Source organism: Myodes glareolus, chromosome 16, assembly GCF_982192425.1.
Source record: "Myodes glareolus chromosome 16, mMyoGla1.1, whole genome shotgun sequence".
In the NCBI taxonomy this organism is placed as follows: domain Eukaryota; kingdom Metazoa; phylum Chordata; class Mammalia; order Rodentia; family Cricetidae; genus Myodes; species Myodes glareolus.
In genome coordinates, this window is record NC_142041.1 from 8,423,144 (window position 1) to 8,445,509 (window position 22,366).

The 22,366-nt window shown below is 41.5% G+C and overlaps 1 protein-coding gene across 2 annotated transcripts in view; it reads right to left on the reverse strand.

Annotated features, from left to right (window-relative positions):
- Clvs1 (clavesin 1) overlaps positions 1–22,366 on the reverse strand; it is a 171,052-nt gene that overhangs the window by 97,436 nt on the left and 51,250 nt on the right. The gene's annotated exons all lie outside the window — the stretch shown is intronic.

Consider the following 22,366-nt stretch of genomic DNA (forward strand, 5'->3'; position numbering starts at 1 on the left):
TTGAGTACATGGGAACCAATAGGAGACGTTCAACAAATGCACATGGAAGGTGACAAAGCCATTGAGGTGTGTTTGGAGTTTGGCAGGTTGGATTCAAGTCCTGGGTGCACCTCATGAACTTGGTGAGTCTCTCTCTGGCTTAACTGCATCTCTGAGGAAAGACCAACCTCCCTAACACTGGTAAAGGGAGACAAAGCACAAGAAGCCATCATAGAGGGACAGACTCAGAATCATGCATAGAAGATGCTGATGGTCATGGTGACTTTTACTTTTGCATGAAGAAGTCCAGAATCAGACAGAAAGCAGTAGGGGTTTGCAATCTGCTTGGGGTCAATAAAAAGAAGAACTCCCTTCAGTCTGGGGGTTTTCAGGAAGTCTTTAAGTGGTCCATGAAGGACAGGAAGGTTTAGATGTTGGGACATATTCGAATATACTGTGAACCCCAAGTTTGCATTTGTGTTCATTAAATAAAATTAACCTTAGGATAGGAGGTTGCATTAGCAACTAGTTGGCAGAAAGTAATCATAGAGCTTCAGATGGCATCTGGAAGAGATGGAGAAAGATAGGAAGTATGGAGTGGCGAGGTGTTTCTCTAGTTTGGGAAGTGGGCAGGGAAATAATTATAAAAGTGAGTCAGAAATGTGCTGCTGTCCACCTTTCTTCTGCCTATTGGGACAGTTCATGAGGGCATGAAGAGTAAGAGCAGGGTTTAGAGTCAAGTCTAGTTAGAAGGAGGTGACCGCTATACAAGGGCTAAGAATAAAAGGAAATGGTAGGTGTAAGAAACACAAGGGACAGTCCCTAGGACTCCCTTTGTAGAGGGCAACATGGTGGAGCACCAAGACATATGAAATGAGTCAGACTGGCTGCAGTACATGATGTTACTCTTTGTTTGTTTGTTCTTTTTTTTTTTTTTTAAAAATTACTGCTTGGCCCATTAGCTCTAGCTTCTTATTTGTTAACTCTTACATCTTAATTTAACCCATCTCCTTTAATCAGTGCATCATCATGAGGTTGTGGCCTACCAGCAAAGTTTTAGCATGTCTGCCTCCAACAGTTGCTCCACAGTTTCTTTTTGAATCTGCCTTCTTTCTCCCAGCATTCAGTTTAGTTTTCACCACCTACCTAAGTTCTGCCCTATCAACAGGCCAAGGCAGTTTCTTTATTCACCAAAGGTATTCACAGCATACAGAGGGGAATCACACACCATCTCCCCTTTTCTGTTTAAATAAAAAAGGGAAGATTTTAACTTTAGCATAGAAAATTACATATAAAAACAGGTATCAAGCAAGAATATGAGTTACAATATTTATCTCTACTCTATCTTTTACCATAACTAAGGAAAACTATAACAATGTTACTGTTTGTATTGAGATGGCCCATTCCTATCACATGAGATGAAAGCCGCTGTAAGCCAACAATGCATCTGTAGGGGAGTTATTTATTGTCCTTCTTGAACCATAAGCCTCTGTAGGATACTCTACAAGCTCTAGCAGATTTGGGAGCCATGTGTGTTTCCCTCTTAATCCCAGGCAATCACCAGCTCTCTCACATAGCAAAAGCTCCATGTATAATTACTCATGAGGAAAGGAGAGAAGGTAAGTCGAGCGACATACCCACATATTTCAAGACACGGAAAACAGATAAAGCCCACTCTGTATTCACTGGCAAGTGCATTCTCGTAGTTCAGTGCCTTCCATGCTTACTACTGTTGCCTGATGTGTGTCTTCTAGTGCTTTTCCCACCCTGGGCCAGATGCCCATGCATCTGATGTGCATGTGTACTGAGTGATGTGTACTGAGCACCGTGGATGCAAGCAGAAGAAAGAAATATGGTCTTTCAGGTTTGCATTTACTTTCTCTCTCTCTCTCTCTCTCTCTCTCTCTCTCTCTCTCTCTCTCTCTGTCTGTCTCTGTGTGTGTGTGTTGCTGTAGTTGTTTTGTTGTTGCTCTTACTTGGCTGTCCCCAAGCCCTCCCTTGCATTCAGATGATCTTCTTGGTCTCCCGAGTAGCTAAGACTGCATGCCCATGCCACCACACTGCTTTTGATGTAAGTAAAGGCTGTACTTGCATCCCCACGAGGTTTGTGTGTGTGTTAAAGAAGTCAGTGAGGAAACACTACTGCAAAACAGTTAATAATGAAGGCTTGATATGCACTTACAGACGGCAAGGCTGGTGTGTCACAGCATTTTGTATGATAAGAATAAACTAGTTCGCCCAAAGACCCTTTCATGACCCCTGAAATAAAATTAAGATTGGGGGTTGCCTCACTCAACAATCTTTATTGACCAGAGAGAATGAAAAATAGATATAAAATAAAGACTGCTTCAATGGAAGTGAGCATTCTATCCATTACTGAACAAGGATGGAAAATTAATTTCATGCTTGTCTATTTTGGTAACTTCCTTGGCTGAGGAGAATCAGAAAAGTAAGAATTAGGAAGATTGTCAAGAATGCAAATGAGCATTTAATATAGTTAAATAAGCACTGTTTTTAGTTCTTCTGTTCTGGCCTCTCTGTCTCCAACTAGAGCTTCTCAAACCAAGGCTTTCCTACATTCCTTATCCAAAAGTGCATGGCTGTTTTCCAAGTTCCCCAGCCTTCCTGTACAGTGACTGAGTAATTTCTCAGCTCGCTCGTCCTCCCTCCCCACTCTCTCTCTCTCTCACATGCCACATTTAGGTTGTTCCTTACGCACTCATAGTCTACAAAACTGTGCTGAGCATTAGACACATGGCTAGCATCATATTCAGCAGGTCAGGGACACGGGCATCACCATCTCCCTCTCATGTGGGCACTGGTGGAATTCAATGAGCATTATAGATCTTGTACTGCGTTTATGGCAATGTGACAGTCACCCCTTGCCATGGATATTCTTTTTTTCTGAGTGGATCTGACTCAGAAGCGTAAAATCACTTTCATGTTAAGAGCCTTGCATGCGAAGGCATGTGAGGAAAACATCTCTCTGTTGGTATCACAGAGCTTTGAAGGATTCGACACGTTGAGCCTCTTCCCTTAGTGATACTCTGCAGTCACTCGGAACCAGGAAATAGCTTCTCAAAGTAACCAGTTCTGAAAATACTGAGCATGAGAAGATGACTTACAGTGTCAGGGAAGACACACCAGGAATGAGACAAGAGTATATTGTATCTCACATCTTAATTTGCTCAGGAAAAATGACTACTAAAAGCAAAACCTCCAAAACTTTGTCCTTTGTAAAGAGATCAATACATTCTGGAAGAATCACAAGATCTCAAAAGCAAGGGAAACCCAAGTTCTAATTTAGCTCTGTAACTGGAAATCCAAGCCCTACATCCTGTGAGCAACTTCCACCATAAGGATAAGGAGAGACTGAACTTAGAAATTCTGTCATCTGGTTGCAGTTTACACAATTAGTTTATCATTTCTCCCTTAAAAACTTATAGCCTTTGGTCTGAAATTTAGAAACACCCAGAGCTCTTTCTGAGGACCCAGGTTCAGTTCCCAGCACCCGTAACAGGAGGCTTACAATTTCCTGGAATTACGCTTCTGAGAGATCCAAAAACCTCTGTTTGGCCTTCACAGGCACCTGCACACACGTGGTGTGTACACATAAATAAAACTAATTTTACTGACGAGAAAGGAGTGATGTCACACTCCTTTTATCCCAGCAGTAGGAGACAGAGGCAGACAAATCTCTGTGAGTTTGAGGTCAGCCTGGTGTACAGAGTGAGTTCCAGAACAGCCAGGTCTACAAAAGAAACCCTGTCTCAAAACAAACAAACAAACAAACAAACAAACAATCTGGTCTTCTTAATCACGAGCCATGGGATCAGCAGCAATCACTTAAATTCATGAGAGACAACAAGGAGAAGTCATGGCGCATTATTTACGTCATGGAGCTAACTACACAATCTTCATTTATGCAAATGCAATTTGTGTGTAAGTTGCTGTATTCTGGCTGCTGTCACTCTTCAATGACGGCATCTTCGTCAAGACACCTCAATGTGAAGGGCCGCATCCACATTCTCCATTACAAGATGGCACTGGCATCCGGTTTCACCGCCAGGTGAACGCACATGTGCTCGGTAACTTTCCACTGCTGTCCCCGCCTACTCCCAAGGCTTCACCTGGGCTAATGGGCAGCGGGCCAATCCAAGGGTGACACGTCCGAAGCAAGGACTGTTTCCTATATAAAGGATGGGTTCCCTCATTTAGGGGTCCCCGGCCATGTTAGCTGATGCTCTCTCTCTCAAGACGCATTAAAGCTTTTCTGCAGAAGAATCCTAGTGTCCCGCGTGGTTCTTGCTGGCGAGACAATAGCATGGGACACCTCAACTGGATCTTAAAAGCTGAAAGATTCAAGGCAGGTGTGACCTTTACAGCGCTCAGACTCAGAGAGACGCTGGTCTCTGAGCACACTGTTTCATAATGAAGATGCCAGAACACCAGTCTGATGGATGAGTTAGATCATCTCTATTGCGAAATAACACAGATAACAACGGTCACCCAAGGCTTAGTTATCCTCTGAAACCTGAAGGTTTGTGCTTTTAAAGCCTGGAGAACGTTCCTGTAACCTCCATCTCTTTGAAAATGGAAGCTATTTTTAACTGGAAAAACAGTAAATTGATAGAACCCTGAGTGTTGTGACTAAGAGCTAATTGGCAGTCACAGACATAGAGGATCTGCCTGTTTACATTAAGGTAGAGGTACGGAAATCGTAGCTTTATCATAAAAACAACTGTAGGTACCTACCACACCCAACTGAGCCAAGCAGGTTATGAAGAGTAAGAATGAGAGTTTGATTTTTTTAGATTTACACATATTTGTTTATCAGTTTATTTTATTGTGTGAGAGAGGGCTGCATGTGTGGAGGAGGTCAGCAGATGTCTTGAAGGATTCAGTTGTCTTTTTTTTTTTTCATCTTCTACATACGGGTTCTCTACACTGTCTCAATAAGCCAGTGAGGTGGGAGTTCTTGTGATGATACTCTCTGTTCTTCAGTTAGAACACAGTCCTGCCATTTCACCTTACCTAACTGTCAGAGAGAGAAAGAGTTTGTTATCAAAATTCTAACATAAAATAATAGGCATAGGGCAAAACAGCTCATTTATCAACAGCAGAAAACAAACAATAAAAACAGAGGAGAGGCCAGTGGTTTTTAGTTTAAGTGTGGGGTCAGTTTATTTTGTCCCACCGTGTAGCTTTCCCCATGGAAGCTTTGATGCCTCTCTGGGGAATTATTCTATAGGAGTGGTTAAGGACAACATTGGTTTCTTTCATTTAATTACACCACCGATTATCTCTTGGCAATTCTCGAAGCAATTAGAGCCAGAAGTTATTATTTATTGCTACCATTACATGGCAGGAGACATTGTAAAGCATCAGCAACATTCATCTTGAAAATAAATCCCAAATATTCCACACTCTAAATAGCCAAACAGAATTTGGGAAATGTGTTGCATAGTCATATAAATCCACATACATCTTAAATTCTCACAGAAGGAGAAAGGGCTCCTTTCGACTTGGAATTTTGCCACAGAAGGAATCTGGTGTCTATACTTAACAAAATCATAGAGACTGATAACTGGAAAATACTCAAAAATAGACCCTACTTTAGAAAACCAGTAGTTTGGTGTCCAAAGAAGAAAATTGTTGATGTTCTACCTCTGGAAAATCGGATCTCAAGTTTTCTTTTCTGCTTTAATCCTTCAATGCTAAACTTGAGTTGATGCCTGTTTCCTTTCTGTTAATCAAACCACAGGAATGATTTTTCCTAGTTCTGTTCACACAGCACCTTCCCAGGAGAGAACACTAGACCTTTCTATCTTCTCTTTCGTATTCAGGAGTCATTGATCGAACTTACCCCTGTTTAATTCTCTGCACCCTGAGACAATACATGCATCCTGTAAGTAACTGCTGACAGCAGAACTCTCAAGCGCTGGAGAAGTGCAGAGGGACTGAGAATCATGACTAAGGCTATTTCTTACAGAATAGATTTGCAATTTAAAGAGAATGAGGCAGTTGAAATTTTGTGATCGTGGTGACTCTTCAAAGGAGCTAGACTCAGCCCTCCAAACAACTGTGAGCACAGAAAGATAGGGCATTGATGGTTTTCACAACACTAGAGAAAGCTACCAGCCTTTGTTTGGCTGAGGCCAGTAATGAATAATAACCTTCAAAGTGCAGTCAGTCCAGAAAAAGGTCCCATATGTTAGCAAACTGCTGTCTTCGACAGCACGAGGAAGTCCATTTCCAGACACGCCCAGTGAAACTGGGAGAACAGTTCATAGCCTGTTGGAACAGAGATCGTGCCCCTGGGTCCAGTATGCCTGGGACTCTGAGGAAAACTCAGGGAAGAAATAGCAACTGAAAGGGGAGGCTGAGCAACGCATGGAGCGAAGACCATTTCCCCTCTTTCTTCCTACCTGTATAGGACATTCCCCTTCTTTTTGTGTAACTGACCCATCACCTCTTAAGTCTTGAGCAACTTCGACTTTCCTCAGGAGACTTTCCCACGTGGGAATTCACAATCTCTTCACCAGAAACCCCACCTGAGACTCCTCTCTGTCTTGCTCTTGCCTGCAAACTCTGACGCCAACCCCAGTTTTTATGAAGAATTCTGAAAAGTCATTTACTGAGAATCTTCGACTGTAGATAGCTACCCAGATTGCACTTCTCCCTCGCTCCATCTTTAGACCCCTCACCAAGTTCTTTGCAATCCCTCTTCACCATGCCCTCACCATGGTGCTGCGTGCAAACCCTCCCTTGTCCTTGATGCTTTCAGGGTCAAATTCAATATTTCTCCTATTGTAATCACCTTGACCCCTACTGCAGTAGTCTCTCACAGTCTTTTTTTGCCACACTTACCAACTGTCTGGTGAATAATTTTTCTTTTTTGAATACAATATATGAATATCAAGTAAGCAAGTCACTGGCACAAGCCATGTAAATAAATATCCCTAAACGGGGAACTTGGCCTAGAGGCAGAAAGGTTCTCTTCCTAGTGGATAACGTCAAGGCATCCCTCATAGGCTGGGAACAGTGGGGACTGGATTTTCTGTCTGCAATGCTTACCCCTCACATTCTTTCCCAGGGACTGACACCGGGGAGGCCTTGCTGCATCTGTTTGGGCTGATGGGTCCTGTCTATATCCAAGGTCACCAGTTAAATCCACCTCTGGCACAGGAAAAGGTTAAGTCTCTGTGAGGCTCAGAGAATACACTTGAGTAACCTGATTTCCTACAGTAGCCTGGGATTACACAGGTGAAATAAAGGCGAGGTCACACAGGCCGTGCCTTTCCTTTGCTCGTCCACACTCACTGAACGGACACACTCACGTCTCCCAATCTGTGGATTCTCTGCCAACTCACTTGTCAACATTAGAAACCAGAATAAGTTTCTTAAAGAAACTCAGCCAAAGCATTTAGTATCCAAGAAAAAGGCCACAGGTTTTTCAAGAATCATCAGAAGAGCTTTTGTGTTCCACACTAGAAGCCTTGGAGAGACAATACGTATCCTGCTTATTTCCACCTAAGACAAAACTATCAAGGAGAGGTTTTCTTCTTTTGACCTCCAGGCTAGTTTTGAAACATCATACATAGAGCATTTTCCTTCCGTATGTCAGTCACCAGATTAGAGCAGAGCCATCTCAAAATGCACTGACTATGCAGACACAAGATAGACCTTTATGCTGGATGAATTCCATTTAGCTGGCCTTAGAAGATACGATCAAGGATGATATCTAATGACCAGCTGGTATGTACTAGCACCTTGTACCCCATGTTCCATACACCCCACTTCATTCATACAACCATCCATGGGCGTGAAGATAAGAGCACCCAAGTCAGAAAGAGTGGTCCGATAAGAAATTATGCTAGACCTCTGTGCACAGGAAACTCATGGGCAGGATGTGAGTGTCTGCCTCCAGTCACACTACCCCAACATGTCCTGACACCCCTAAGCAGTTTGCTATGTTTATCTCTCTTGGTTGCTTCTATCTTTCAGATGCCCTGTCCTTCCTTCTCTCTAGAATGAAAATGCACAGGAGTGTGCATCATGCATCATGTGGTAGAAGGATTCGCATGTCTGTTCTAAGCGCATGCAAATGTTTGCTTAACTGGCTTTCTTGCATGTGTCTGTCTCTGGCTCCGAGATGCTTTCCCTCTAGATCTCAGTGCACAGTGACTGGCCTCTTCTGGTTTCCTCAGGCCTATCCATAGTGGCTCTGCAGCATTACCGGGTGTCTCAAAGGCTGGGATGTATGTCTTCCCCAAGGTTCAGTGCAGATCCACAATTAGTGTTCAGTAAACTAGAAGACCAGAGGACATTTAGTTCCAGAAACAGAATTCAGTCACTGACAAATCTAATGTCTTAAAGGGCCAGTTGGCACATATGACTGAACACAGTGCATTGGGCCACGGGCCATTGGTTTGTTACTGTTGGTCCAGGCAGAATGTTAAGATGGGACAAAAGAACCATTTACCACAGGATAATTGTGTGTATCTAGTAAACTACAGAGCTTCTCCCTGACTCAAGGGAGGGATGCTTTCTTGTGTGCATCTACTAAGCTACAGAGCTTCTCCCTGATGCAAGGGAGGGATGCTTTCTTGAATCCACAATTTTTGATCCATCCATCTTTGCAGTCTTTGAAAGGAATAACTAAGCAGAGAGACCCCTTTTCATTTGCATTGCGGACACAATTCCTTTGTTCTTGTTAGTTCTTTTTTTTTAAAAGATTTATTTATTTATTATGTATACAGTGTTCTGTCTGCATATATGTCTGTAGGCCAGAAGAGGGAACAGATGGTTGTGAGTCACCATGTGATTGTTGGGAATTGAACTCAGGACCTCTGGAAGAGCAGTCAGTGCTCTTAACCACTGAGCCATCTCTCTAGCCCTCTTGTTAGTTCTTTAAGAGACGCCACGTTTACAATCTCTGAACTTGATCATATGTTGTAAACTCAGTCACTTTAGAACAAGGCACTATGGTGTGTAACTTAGTCCTTCAAATGATGATTTCATCTTTCATAGTAAGCAATGATCAGAAAATAAAACATTTTTCAAAGCAAAACTTGCAAATCACTTTTTGTACCAAAACTATAATTTGGGGGAACTGTAAACTGATAAATGTGATATACCTCTAAGAAAGAACTTAAGTTAAAAGGGCTCACATTTTTGTATTCTAATAATACAAAATATCAAGGTCACATGAAATAAACTTAGAAAATTGAATCTAGGATTATTTATAGATTTCACATATGGCTTTCCCCCAGCCAATTACAGAGTGAAACTGTTCACCATAGAAAGACACATCTGCACTGAAGTGTATTCTGTGCTCGCCTTGCCATGTTTCCCTGAACAATGCAACACAGCACCTAACTGCAGGGCATTTACATTGCACTAGGTATTACAAGCAATGAAGACTGGAAAGGAGGCGCAAGGGCCATATACAAATCCTGTGTACCGTTTCACGGCAGCCTCAGCACTCATGAATCTGGTGTTGCTGTTATACGGGTAAACACAGGTTTTTGTTGTTGTTGTTGTTTCGTTTTTTAGTGTAAGTCTGCATAATCATCCTATGAAAAAGAATAAATTAGCATGCCTGGAATCATAAATAAATATGAACTTACAACTGGAGAACTTACAATGGGCAGTGCAGAGCAATCAAAGTAAATTAACTAGGATTAACAGGCCTAAGGGCTGACACACACTTTGAAAACGATACAGAGAAAAGCAAACCGTGGCTGGCCGTGGACAGTGGAAAGGCACCTGAGGCTAGCACATGGCATTGTGATGCCACACATTGGTGTGAATGGGGGAGGACAACGGACGTGGGAACGAAGTAGGCAACAGGGAGGGAAGAATGATTTCCACACATTTGAAGAATTCTTCTTTCTTACCCTTTTGGGTCAAGAAGAAGGAAGCTCTTAAATTATTGTTTGAGAGATACAGATTGGAAGCAAAAATGTACTGTCACAGAGAGTCGTTCCCAATGTGAAGGGGTTGCCCGGAGATTTCAAATCAATTTCTCTGGTGACCTTAAGATACACAGGATTTTAGAACTCCTCCAAAGCTTTCATCTTTATACATGAGAAAAGCTAAGACCCAGAGGACACAGCTAATAAATATCAGAGCCAAGATTTGAACTTCAGTGTCTGGCTATCATGATGGGAAGGGATGGAAAAGATCATATAATCCCCAGCCGGGCAGCAGGGTTTGCTCCTGCCAACTTTTTTATTAAGAAAATGTCCAGGCAAACAGAAAACTTGGAAGGATAGCACAGCAATCGAGCTGGCATTTGATTCAAAAACTGTCAATATTTTATAGAGCTGCTTAATACATCTTGCATGTGCTTATACATAGCTGTGCGGTGTAACATAAGGGGCTGGCTTGTTGGGGTTTCTGTCCCTCCCAGTACCCCAACAGCCGGCAAGCAACAAAGAAAATCACACACAAGACTCCATAAGGTTATAAACTGATTGGCTCATTAGGTCAGGCTACTTGTTAACTCTTATAACTTATATTAACCCATTATTCTCATCTATGTTAGCCATAATGGCTCCGTACCTTTCTCTGCTGGGCAAGTTACATGCTGCCTCTTCGGTGGTCTGTACAGGAATGCCTGAGAGAGAGCTTCTGCTTCCAGAATACTCCCAGTCTCTTTGCTCCACCCCTACTTCCTGTCTGGCTTTCCCGCCTATACTGCCTGCCTGGCCAATCAGCGTTTTATTAAAATATAATTGACAGAATACAGATAATTCTCCCGCACCATTTCCCTCTCTTTTTTTTTTAAACAAAGGAAAATACCCATAATCCATTTGTTGGGAACGTGGGCGTAGTATTTCAAGCTACTTCCTGCTGGTTGGGGGCGCTGATAGTCTTAAGGAGGCCTAAAGAAAATTTAGAGTTATAATCAAGTCATGACTGGAGTATCCTGTGAGTCTCGATCATCTCAGGCAGCAGTCTTGGATCAGTTCTGGATGTAGACCTCTGTCATCTGGGCCATCTGTTCCTATCGGAGATTTTTCAGGTGGCCTCCCTTGGTCAAAGGTGATTATTCTTAACTCTGAATAAATCCAGAGTCTCTCGTTTTCTGTGGAAACAAAAGCAAAATCTCTTCTCCAAAGTAACATACCTTTTGACTTCAGTTTTGAAGCCAAGGTCTTTTCAAAATTCCTATCTTGGGTTAGTTCAGCAGCATTTATAAACAAAAGTCTTTTAGCAGTTGTTGCTCCTTCCTCAGCAATCAAACAATTTAAAGAGAGCATAATAGCATACAGTATGAAGATTCTCTGTGCATTTTCCATCTTTATGAGGTTTTATTTTAACCTCTATTTCTTTTATTTTTACTTTTACTTTTTGAGACAGGATCTTTGTATATCTTTGTCCTGGAATAACACTGTAGACCAGGCTGTCTTTGAACTCACAGAGATCCTCCTGTCTCTGCCTCCCCAGTGCTGGGATTAAAGGTGTATGCTACCACACCTTGAACTCACAGAGCTCTGTCTCTGCCTCCCAGGCATTGGGATTAAAGGCGTGTACTACCACACCTTGAGGTCACAGAGGTCAATCTACCTCTACCCCTTGAAGTCACAGAGGTCAATATGCCTCTGCCTCCCAGGCATTGGGATTAAAGGTGTGTACCACCACACCCAACTACTCTCTTTCTTTCCTTTTAACTTTAAGAACTTTAACTTTTAGCCTGCATATACACACTGTAAACCATTTAGAGGTTTTCTTCCTCTTTGAATCTCTCTTTACTGTGTATTTTTCTTTTTCTGATCACATGAGCCATTAATTTACTAAGCAATATGGAGAGCCGTGGCTTTGACGGCTAGATCCAGCTCATTCCTTAGCTTTTCAGCCTCAAGGCTGAGGTACCAGCCAGAGCTGTGTTCACTGCCACAACTCTATGGCGTTTCAAGGTCCTTGCCAGCAAGCAAGCTGCAGCATTCTGCTCACAGACCACACTCAGTCGGACTGCCTGCCTGAAAGAGTCAGAGTTTGCTCTGGCAGGACAGTCCAGATAGCCGGCATTTTAAAACAGCATAGCTTTTCTCCTGCTACAGCTGAAAACTGAAAAGAATGCATTCAGTTTGTCATCAACAACATTTAAGTGTTTTGTGGCAGGACCTCTTAAAAGAGCTGCAAAGTTTTGCAGCTAAAGCTGAATCAGGAAACCTCTCATAGATGAGAGCATTTACTTGCCTCTAGCAAGCAGAGCAGACCTGAGAAATTGCTGCTACCAACAAAACATGCTTTACTCTATTCTTTCCCAAGCTTTCTCAGGCTTTCTGTGGATTCTGTTATCCACACGTTGGCGCCATATGTAACATGAGGGGCTGGCTTGTTGGGGTTTCTGTCCCTCCCAGTACCCCAACAGCCGGCAAGCAACAAAGAAAATCACACACAAGACTCCATAAGGTTATAAACTGATTGGCTCATTAGGTCAGGCTACTTGTTAACTCTTATAACTTATATTAACCCATTATTCTCATCTATGTTAGCCATAATGGCTCCGTACCTTTCTCTGCTGGGCAAGTTACATGCTGCCTCTTCGGTGGTCTGTACAGGAATGCCTGAGAGAGAGCTTCTGCTTCCAGAATACTCCCAGTCTCTTTGCTCCACCCCTACTTCCTGTCTGGCTTTCCCGCCTATACTGCCTGCCTGGCCAATCAGCGTTTTATTAAAATATAATTGACAGAATACAGATAATTCTCCCGCACCAGTGCGGGCACAGCTAAAAGGGAGTTGAACAAAAGCCCCCCACATGTACTCCCTATAGGGTGTTCTTAATTTTGGATTGACTTGCTGTTTTCTCTTGATGCTCCTGAGCTTGTTCATCTTAAGCTAAGATGGGTTCCAGAGGCTACTTTACATCCGTCTGGGCTCCTTCTGGAAGGATGCTTTCTATACAGATGGTGATGTGTCGGCACTTGAATCCATCGCCGGTCCCAACTAGTGGGGAATTTTTGCAAGGACTCTAGCTAAGGAAGTCAAGGGCAGCATCAATGCTTAGCATCAATGAGTGCAAGATAAAACTTAGGGGCATGGATGGGAGTCAAGGCAACTCCATGGTTTAAAAAGTCAGGCAGAAATATTTTTTCTTTATTTTTGTGTCTTTCCCATCATGCCTCCCGATCCCATCCATTCCCCATCCATTCCCCGCCCCCCAAATAAAACAAAATAAAATTTGAGAGAAAAAGAGGCGGGAAGGAAGGGAGGGAGAATCTCATTATGGAAGCTGCAATGTGATAAAGAGGGTCGCGCAGGAAACCCCTTTACATTTTTACATGCAGGCGTTCATCACAAAGAATCACTGGTCCCGTTCGAGGCCCATGGTCTCTGCTACACCATTGACATTGGGCCCTCTCTGGGACTCTTCGTGGATAAACTTGCTGCCCTGTGGCATGGAGATCCTGCAGCCCTGGCTCCACAGGACCAACCACCTCCCCACACGTGTTCCAGCAGATCACAAATGGAGTGGATATTGGTTCTGGCTGGGTAGTTGCAGGGTCGGTCAGTCTGCCAGCTCTCCTCTGTCCTCACCACCAGGGTGCGCTCTCCAGCATTGGCCTGGCTAGTTCACCCATGCAGTGATGAGCAAGGGGTGAGGCCCGGTTTCCCACTTTGTTCTCAGGGTTGGGTCTCTCAGGGTCAGGGACTACTCTCTGGCTCTTATGATCTCAGGACCAGCTCTCCCACCTTCCTCAAGTGTTGACGAGGATACGGGAGGTCATCTCTCAGGGGGAAATATTTTTGATTGATATAATTACAGGTTCATATTCACTTGTAGTCATTTGAATGTGTATATATCTCGTTTTGTACCGTTATCTGACCTAAGTGGACCTGTATTTACCACCCCAGTGATCATAGTGGACAGATTCACAAACCTTCCCAGATTCTCTACTTTTTCCTTTTCTAACTTCTTCCCTTCATCCCACAAAGTCCAGCAATCACTAATCTGTCCGACATTTCTCAAAGGGTATCATTCTTGAGATAGCGTATAAATAAATGTTATTAAGTCATTCAGGATTGACTTTTCCTTGTGCTCAGCATAGTTACCTAAACTCTATTCATGTTTGTGCGTATGTAATAGCTTGTTCCTTTTGGTGATGAGTCGTGCTTAATGGTGCTGATGGGCCAGGAGTTTAATCATTGAATCTGTGGATAGGAATCTGAGCTGATTTAGTTTGGGACTGTTACACAAAAAGAAACACCTGACTGTACACAGGCTTAATGTGAATATAAATTTGAATTTATCTGAAATATATACTCCAACGTAAAAATTTTATGTCTTATAGCCATTGCATGTTTATTGTGTCGAAGAGACTGCCATGCTGCCTACTGGAAATGAGAGAGCATTCACCGCTCCCTGTGGCCTGGGTCTGGAGCTTCTTTGCCAGTGCTCATCCTTGGCTCTGTCCTTCCTTCTGTTTGGGACACGTCCTCAGAGTGGAGCCTGGAGTACCCTGACACTACTCTGCGTCCCCCACCCACTGTCATTTATTTCAGACTTTCTGAGAGAAGTACAGGGTTACCTCACTGCCATTTTGCTTGTATTCTACCCAGGAGCTCATGCTACTGACCAGGTCTCATCAAATTCGTTTTTCTTGATGAGATTAAGTAAATGTCATGTAATTTGTCTTTAAAGGTCTCCATGCAACCATGCAGATGTGGAAATTTATTTATTTTTTTCATGGTGGCTCCCTGAAAACAGAGACAGGAAGATTCCTGTGACGTGCTGGCCAGCCAGTATAGGTGATTTGGAAAGGCTCAGTTTTAGTGAAAGTGGCTATCTTAAATAATAATGGGTTGGATGAATGAATATGTCAACCTCTACACACACACACACACACACACACACACACACTCACTCACACACGCACACACACACACAATGTTCATAATTGCTTTCAGCACAATCCAGGGCTTTATCAGTCATGTTGTTCACTTGTGGTAGATTTGGCACTTAGTTGCTTTTAAGGGATTGGTCTATTCCTTCTGGAACGATGAAACTATAATGATCAAACTTCTTGTTTCTTGGTAGCTTTCCTTTATATTTTCTCATAACTATAAGACCTTATTCTTGATTCGGGTGACTTCTACTTTCTCTTTACTTTATGTCAGTCTTGCTAGAGGTTGTTTTATAATTTTATTATTTTTCAATTAATTTATTTCTATCTTATGTGCTTGAGTGTTTTGCCTGCATGTAAGTCTGTGCATCAGTTGTATGGCTGTTGCCCTCAGAGGTCAAAAGAGGGCACCAGATACTCTGGACTAGAATCATTAATGGTTGTGAACCAACACGTGGAAGACAGAAACCAAATCACAGTCCTCTGGAGGAACAGCCAGTGCTCTTCACTGCTGAGTAGTCTCTCCAGCCCCAACTTTAATAACTTTTAAAGTTGCCCCTTTGGATTGTTTTTTTCTATATTTCTTTTAATTCCAAAAGATTTTTTAACATTGTGTTTCTTCTGTTTATTTTGTTTCATTCTCTCCTTTAGTTTCATGGAAAAAACTAGAATTTTGTGTTTATGTCCTTCCTCATTTCCCAAATTAGTATCTCCTCCTGCTGTTTGTCTCTCAGGAGTGTGTGTGTGTGTGTGTGTGTGTGTGTGTGTGTGTGTGTGTGTGTGATATGAGCACGTGTGTGCATGCTCTCATACATACATACAGGAGGTCAGAGGAGGAAGTCAAGTGTCACCCTCTACTTCCTTCCTTTGAGACAGGCTCTTTCACTGAACCTAGAGACAGCCTAATGACCCTAAGCCCCAGAAATCCTCCTGTCTCGGATCCCTCAGTATTGGGGTTACTTCTGGCTCTTTGGTTTGCTTGAGTGCTGGGTATTCTAACTCAGATCCCCATTTAGCAATAAGCACATGGTCAAGTCATGTGCCCAGTCCTCGGAAGCTCAGTACCAGCGTTTGTGCTTGTGGCTAGAGATAATTTCCATTTTTATTAGCTGCACGTTACTTTTCACGTTGTCTTTGAGTTTGCCTCTTTGATCCGTGGACCACTTACAAGCATGGTGCTTACTTTCTGTGTTTGTCAGATTTCTGAAATTATCTTTCAACTTATCTGTAGTTTAATTACATTATGGTCAAAGAACATCCTCGTGAATATAAGCTTTTAGCTTGCTAAGGTTTGCTTTATGATCTTAGATATAGTCGTTCTCGATGAATGTTCCATAAGCACTTGGAACTTGAAAATTGATTATCTAATACCAAGTATTCATCCCTAAGAACATGCATACAAGCAATATTAAACAGACGCAGCAAGCTGTATTTATGTATTTCTATCTCTCTCTATCTCTCTATCTCTCTCTGTGTGTGTGTGTGTGTAACAAAAATAACCAAAGAAAAGGAGGAATGAATTTTAGTGGGAAACAGGCAACATTGGAGTGGTTGGAGGGATTGGTCGATAAAAGATGTAAATTATATTTTAATTAAATATAAAACCAATTATAGTGACATTTTATTTATATTTTAATAACTAAAGCTTCCCTGAAAATCAGAAAAGTAAAGCAACCACACTGGCCAGCCTCACATAGCAGGCAGCAATGTTACACACCTTTAATCCTAGTAACCACACTAGGTTGTCATATAAGCCAGGCAGTAGTGGTACACGCCCCTAATCCCAGAACTAGAGATGATTATAAGACAGGAGGAGACAGCTCTCACATACAGTCTCATTCTGAGATTCCTGGAGGCTGGATCACCATTTTTCGGACTGAGGTCGAGGTAAGAGCCAGTGGCTGGTGGCTTTGCTTTTCTGGTCTTCAGGTTGAGCGCCAATATCTCCCTCTGAGTTTTTATTAATTGTGTTTCGACAAATTTCTAAAATGTGTATCATGCTGTTGTTTTAAAGAATGTTCTGTTATATGTGTCACAGAGACCTTGGTTAATGGTGTGGTTCAGAATTTCCTGGTCTAATTTATTTTAATCTAGCCCTTTAAAAATTTTTATTCATTTTCATATGACATTTTTTTCATATTTTTTCTTTAAACTTTCCTGCATAACTGAGCCTCAAGAGAATTTCTTATAACCAAAATATTATGGCATTTTAAAAAAATCCCTGGTAGCCTCCCTTTTTTAGTGGGTGCATTTGACATGATCATTGACATATTTATGCTTGCTTGATGTTTCATTGATTGCTTTATGTTTAATGTCTCTGGTTATTGCTTTTCAGTTTTCCCTTTTCTGTTTTCCTCTGTGCTTCTTAGACACCTCTTAGGATTGCATCTTGATTTATTTGCAGAGGAACTCACTGTCCTTCTTTATGATTTATGCATTGATGGTTGTATTACAGTGTACACAACATAGCAATGGTAATACTGTTTCTACCGTTTCCAGTGAAGTATGGAAAGTTCAATTTAAGATCCTTTGTTGGCCCACATCTCTTGTGTGTCCTGCAGACTATCCACTCCTAAATTCTCTCAAACCACTTGTCCCTTTATGTCCCAGCCCCCAAATCTAGGCAGCACCCACTGCTAACCCATAGGCATTCCGGACGGAAAATCAGGTAAACTAATCATAGATCTTCTCTTCTTTCTCCGTACCCCTAGATCTAATCCCTTAGTCTTACCACCAGCTCTGCAGTAGTATACCTGTGGCAGCCTTCCCTGTCCCCCACCTCTGTGTATCCTACAGATCTTCTCCTTCTTACACCCCATTCCTTCTCTTCCTCCAGATCCAATTCCCCCAGTCTCATCTCCAGCTTTGTAGCAGAAAACTTGCTGTGTTCTCCCTTCTGTCTCTGATCCCAGCCACAAAGGTTCAGAAATCCCTTCCCTTCCATTCTTCCTTCCCTCAACTCATCCCATTATCCCAGCCTCCAATGCCAGCAGGCATCCTTTGGGAGCACACCAGCTGAGTAGGTCAGGAAAACAGGTTTATAGAAACTTTCTTACCAGGCAGCCCACAGACACCACACTCTCCTAAAGTCCAGGGACAAAGCAGAAACTGAGGAACAAAATACTCACCCAATGAAAACAAAACATTAAAGACCTTAAGACAGCATATATGAAGAGGAGAGAGGCTGTTAAAGAGGATATGAAAAAATGCCCTAAAGGTCCAAATGAGGAGCAGAAGGAGGAAGAAAATGAAAAAGGAAATAAGGACTGCAAGGGATGCGATCACCCACTGATACAAGGGGATGGATCTAATGAGAGTTTACCAAGGCCAGTTGGACTGGGACTGAACGAGGACGCAATCCAACCAGATTCTCTGAATGTGGCCGGATTCTCTGAATGTGGCTGGCCCGGAGTCTTTCTGAAAAGCCATTAACAATGGCACTGGGACTTGTTTCCTCTGCATATACTGGATTTTGCGGATCCAGTCCGTCTGGACACTCACCTTCCTGCACCTGGAGAGAGGGGGGAGGAACTTGAACTTCCCACTGGGCAGGAAACCCTGACTGCTCTTAGGGATGGAGAGGGAGTAGGGGGAGTGGGAGGGTGTTGGGAGGAGGGGCAGAAATGGAAACTTTTATAATTTAATAAAATTACTTAAAAATAAAATAAAATAAAATTCTAGTAGAGTTCAATTATCATTTTTTTTAAAGAGGACAAAATGGAAATAAAAAAAGACAACATGATTCCTTTGCCCTAAAAAAAAAAAAAAAAAAAGAAATTCATGGAAGCACAAACCAACAGTTCGAGGAAACAAATAAAACTGTTTAAGACCTGAGATGGAAGGGAAATCAATAACAAAACCCAGGCTGAGGGGATGCCAAAAATGAAAAACTTGGGAATTTGATGACCATGGACTACAGAGGCATGCGACACCAGCAAAATGAGAAAGATGGAAGGAATAATCTCGGGCACTGATGATGTGATAGAAAACATGGATACAATGGTCAGAGAAAATATTAAATCTAAAAGTCTCCCAGTACAAAACATCTGGGGAATCTGGGACACTATTTAAAAAGAAACCTAAGAATATTAGGAATAGAGGAAGAAAAAGAAACCCAGCTCAAAGACCCTGAAAATAATTTCAACAAAATCATGGATGAAAATTTTCCTGACCTAAAGAAGAAGATTCCTATGAAGGTACAAGAAGCATGCAGAACACCAAAGCGAGTGGACCAGAAAAGAAAGTCCCCCTGGCATATGAAAAACAAAACACTAAACATAACATAAGGAAGAAAGAAAGGATATTAAAAGCTGCAAAAAAGGCAAAATAATGCATAAAGGTAGACCAATTAAATAACACTAAGTATGGAGGCTCTAAAAGCCGTAAGAGCCTGGACAGATGTGTTGCAGACACTAAGAGACCAAATTGTGTGTGTGTGTGTGTGTGTGTGTGTGTGTGTGTGTGTGTGTAATCACTACTATACCCAACAAAATTTTCAATAACCATAGACTACAAAATATTCCTTGGAAAAGAAAACAAATATTTATCTGCAAATCCAGCCCCACAGGAAGTGCTAGAAGGAAAATTCCAGCCAAGGAGGTTAGCTACAGCTGTGAAAGCAAAGGAAATAGATAATCCTAAACCATCAAAAATCAAAGGAATGGAAACACACACACACACACACACAAAATCACCACCACCACCATCCCTGTTACCACCACCAACAGGAAAAAAAAGAATCAATAATTATTGCACATTGATATCTCTCAGTATCAATGACTTCCAGTCCCCTCCCCCCAAAAATTCCCACATTAACAGAATAGATATGAAAATCGGATTCATCCTTCTGCTGCATCCAAGAAACACATCTCAACATCAAATTTATATACTACATCAGGGTAAAGGAGTGGAAAAAATATTCCAAGCAAACTAATCTAAGAAGTAAGCTGGTGAAGACATTTTAATATCTAATAAAATAGACTTCAAACTGAAACTGATCAGAGGAAATAGAGAAAGACCCTACATACCTCATCAAAAGAAAGATCCACCAAGAGGATATTTCAATTCTTAACATCTATGCCTCAAACACAAGGGCACCCACCTTTGTTAAAAAAAAAAAAGTACTACTACAGTTTAAATCACTTACTGATCCTCACACACTCATAGTGAGAGACTTCAACACCACACTCTCACCAATGGACAGGTCATCTAGACAAAAACAGTGCAGAGAAATGTTGGAGCTAACGGATGTCATAAACCACAAGGACCTAACACGTATTTACAGAACATTTCACACAGACACAAAGGAATACAGCTTCTTCTCTGCACTTCCTGGAACTTTCTCCAAAACTCACCACACACTCAGTCACGAAGAAAGTTCCAACAGATACAAGAAAACTGAACTAACCACCTGTACCTTATCAGACTACCATGTATTAAAGCTGGATTTCAACAACATCAAATACAACAGAAAGTCTACAAACTCATGGAAACTGAACAACTCTCTACTGCAGGAAAAAGGGGCCAAGACAGAAGTAAATAAATGAAGGACTTTTTAGATTCAGTGAAATTGAGTCCACAGCAGATACTAACTTGTGGAACACAGTGAAAGTGGTGCTCAGAGGACAGCTCGTAGCACTAAGTGCCTGCATAAAGAAATTGTAGAGATCTCATAGCAGCAACTGAATAGCATGCCCAAAAGCTCTAGAACCAAAAGAAATAATTACACCCAAAGAGAAGGCAGAAAGACATAATCAAACTGAGGGTTGAAGTCAATAAAATAGGAACAAATGGAATAATACAAAGAATCAATAAAACAAAGAGTTGATTCTTTGAGAAAATCACCAAGATTAAGCCTTTATACAAACTAACTAAAAAGAAGAGAGAGAATATCTAAATTAACAAAATCAGAAACAAAAAGAGGCATATAACAACAGACATTAAGAAAATCCAAAGAATCATAAGGACGTACTTTAAAAACTTGTACTCCACCAAGTTGGAAAATCTAAGAGAAGTGTACAATTTTCTTTATAGGTACCATTTACCAAAGTTAAGTCAAAATCAGATAAGCAATTTAAATAGAGCTACAACCCCTAGAGAAATTGAAGTAGCTATTTAACATCTCCTAACAAAAACCAAAACAAACAAACAGAAAACCTCAGTGTCAATTGGTATGAGTGCAGAATTCTACCAGACTTTTAAAGGAGAGTCATACCAATGCTTCTCAAATTATCCCACAGAACAGAATCATAAGGAACATTGTCCAGCTCATTCCATGAGGCCACAATTACTCTAATACACATACCATATAGTGGTGTGGGAGGTCCTTTTGCCTATGTATTGCTTTTATTGGTTAATGAATAAAGAAACTGCCTTGGCCTGTTGATAGGGCAAAATTTAGGTAGGTGGAAAAAACTGGACTGAATGCTGGGAGAAGAAAGGTGGAGAGGGAGAAGCTATGGATCCTCTGCCAGAGTCAGACATGCCAAAACTTTGCCAGTAAGCCACTACCACGTGGCAATACACAGATTAATGGAGATAGGTTAAATTAAGATGTAAGAGTTAGCCAATAAGAAGTTAGAGCTAATGAGCCAAGCAGTGATTTAATTAGTACAGTTTCTGTGTGATTATTTCAGGGCTGAACAGCCAGGAATTAAGTAGTGGTTTCCTCCAACAACATAGAGACCCAACAAAGAAAGAAAATTACAGACAAACATCCCTTATGAACATAGATGCAAAAATACTCCATAAAATATTTGGAAGCCAATCCAAGAACACATCAAAAAGACCATTCATCATGATCAAGTAGGCTCCATGCCAGAAATTCAGTTATGGTTCAATATATATAAATTGATAAATGTAGTCTACCATACAAACAAACTGAAAGAAAAAAATCACATGGTCAACCCATTAGATGTAGAAAAGGCCTTTGACAAAATCTGATGCCTCCTTTTGTCAAAAGTCCGAAAGGTTTAGGAATACAAGGAAGATACCTAAACATAACAAAGGTAGTTTACATCAAGCCCATCGCCAACATCAAGTTATGCTGAAAGAAACTCAAAACAATCTCACTCAAGTTAGGAACAAGACAAGGCTGTCCACTTTTTCCATATCTATTCAGTATAATATTTGATGTCTTATCTAGAGCAATAAAACACCTGAAGGAACCCAAGGGGATACAAGACGCTCCTTTACTGGGTGAGCCTGCTTATTCTGATGTTTCCTCTCTGAAGATTAAGGAGCCTAAAAGCATCCAGAAGCCTGAGCTCTGAGCCCAGCAGAGCTCAATTACAAACTCTGAATATGGAGTGTGTTCTATTTGGATACTGTCCTCATAGCCATATCAGTCAATATTTATTTATCTATCTTTTTATTTTTTATATTTTTAAATTGTATTTTTTTAAAAAAAGAAAATAAACTATCTGGTGTAAGAAGTTCTTCTGTTCATGTATTGCTTTCATTGGCTAATAAATAAAGAAACTGCTTTGGGCCTGATAAGGCAGAACTTAGGTAGGTGGAAAAGACAGAAC